The following is a 2,500-nucleotide window of genomic DNA, read 5'->3' as shown; positions in this document are numbered from 1 at the left end:
TGTATGTATGTATGTATGTATGTATGTATGTATGTATGTATGTATGTATGTATGTATGTATGTATGTATGCATGTATGTATGTATGTATGTATGTATATATGTATGTATGTATGTATGTATGCATGCATGCATGCATGCATGCATGTATGTATGTATGTATGTATGTATGTATGTATGTATGTATGTATGTATGTATGTATGTATGTATGTATGTATGTATGTATGTATGTATGTATGTATGTATGTATGTATGGATACGTATTTCTTCTGCCTGCTGCCAAGCGATTGTATTTACTTGAAAGAAACCCATAAGACTCTGAAAGGTTAAAGTTGAGCACAGCGGTCTTGGTAACTCACATTACTGCCATATGCCAATAAGATTTTTCTTTTTTCCCACACTTCAGTTCCCAGGGCCCGAACATTGCCCTCCGATTGGTCACATTTGTCAAATGACCTACTGCTGGTGGCAAGTTGTCAGCCAGGGCTGAGGGCCTCCAGTGATACCCTCCTCCCCCACCCCCCTGCATCAGTGTTATTGCAATTGGGCTGGTGCCACACTGTCCGGCGCTGCCGTTACGGCTTGTTGTTAGCAAAGTCTCCCTTATGAGTCATTAAGAAGCTGGTGGTTCGTTCTATGTATTTCTGGCTATCGCCAGGTGATTTTATTAAGCTGATTGAACTTGCAAACATAATTAGCCGCATCCGGCGCCGCCGTATAATGTGACACCAGCATCAGTAGGCTTAGTAACGCAGACCACGTAAAAGAGTGGAAGACTTGTGTCTCATAAGCGCTCTACTCACTGATGATTACCACTAAATATATGGGGTTTACGCCAGGAGTCACTTAGCCCCGCGTGTACTAGGATTGGTGTCATTGATAATATCTCATGACTATCACTATCATAACAATCATTATAATCACCATAGTCAACATCATCACCATCATCAGCATTGTACTGATTTCACAATTACATTCTTATTCAGTTATTATTACCAATTTTTTTCCTTTTCTTCTATTACCATTCTGCATATATTTTATGCCGTCAATATTCCATTGAATTTAGAAACACCCTTACGGATCAGGGTCATTTAGGCCCTAGTTGTGAGTCTTAGTTGCTTGCTGGATGCTCTTATGTTGCATAACACGTGTTGTATAACACAGGCGTTACGTGCATCACATTCCGCATCACGTTGCATGTTATATGAATCTTTATCATGTTATAAGCACTACAGTACGCAATGCAAGCACAGGAAGACGGGGTAGATGCGTATTGCATGTTGAATCATCCACGATGCATGATGGATGTTACAGGTTCTACTGTATAGTGCATGGGCGGTGTAATCCATTACACTCATTCATCCGTAATGCTCTCGAATCAGGATGAGACCTTCAGTTCAATAGAATACTCGGGTGGTGATCAAAACTATCACATGACCAAACAGCATGAGTGACGTTACACAGGTGAAGTCACATTAATGAAGTTACATATGTCACATCACATAAGTGTCATCACACAAGTCACGTCAGTGACGTCATACAACTCACTTTCCCTCAGTGACGTCACATAAATCACGTTCCTTCAGTGACGTCGAACGAGTCACGTCACATCACCTATGTCACATAAATCACATCACATTAGTGACGTCATACAATTCACGTCAAATCAGTGACCTCACACAAGTCACATCACATGATTTACATCACACAAGTCATGTCACATCAGTGACCCTATAAAAGTCACGTCACATCAGTGACGTCACATAATTCACGTTACATTAGTGACGTCACAAAGTAGCGTCAGATCAGTGACGCCATAAAAGTCACGGCACATAAGTGACGCCACATAATTCACATCACATTAGTAACGTCACATAATTCACGTCATATTAGTGACGTCTCAAAGTAACGTCACGTCACATAAGTATTGTCATACAAATCACATCATACAACTGACGTAACACTCAGTATGTAAAATCGGGATCAAAGGATTACAAAGGATTACAAAGGCAAAGCATGCCGACAGGAGACCTTTTGATCCATATCTAGGTCGGATGCAAAAAAAAAAAAAAAAAAAAAAAAAAAAAAAAATCATATTAATAATAAATTAAAACTATAACAATGTAAATAACAATTAAAATACATAAATAAATGCATTGGTATAGTTGAATAACAAACAAACAGGTAAATAGTAAATGATAATAAATTGACATATAACTAATAATAAATGAAAATCAGACAGACAAATTATAACAAAACAAAAACAAATAATATAACATAAATTATAATCATTACAGCATCTTACTTAGGTATTTATCTAAATGATTCTTAAAGCTTCGAACTGAAATACATTGCACTACCTGTGCAGGAAGTTTATTCCATTCATTAACTACACGGTTGGCAAAGTTGTTTCTACCTACTTCCAAATTGAATCTATTTCCGGACAGTTTGAGACCATTGTTTCTTGTCTGATTCTCATTCAATGTGAAAATTTGGTCACT

Source organism: Oratosquilla oratoria, chromosome 3 (genome assembly GCF_046742065.1).
Source record: "Oratosquilla oratoria isolate Oo_2021 chromosome 3, ASM4674206v1, whole genome shotgun sequence".
NCBI lineage: Eukaryota > Metazoa > Arthropoda > Malacostraca > Stomatopoda > Squillidae > Oratosquilla > Oratosquilla oratoria.
This window is presented reverse-complemented; position numbering follows the sequence as displayed.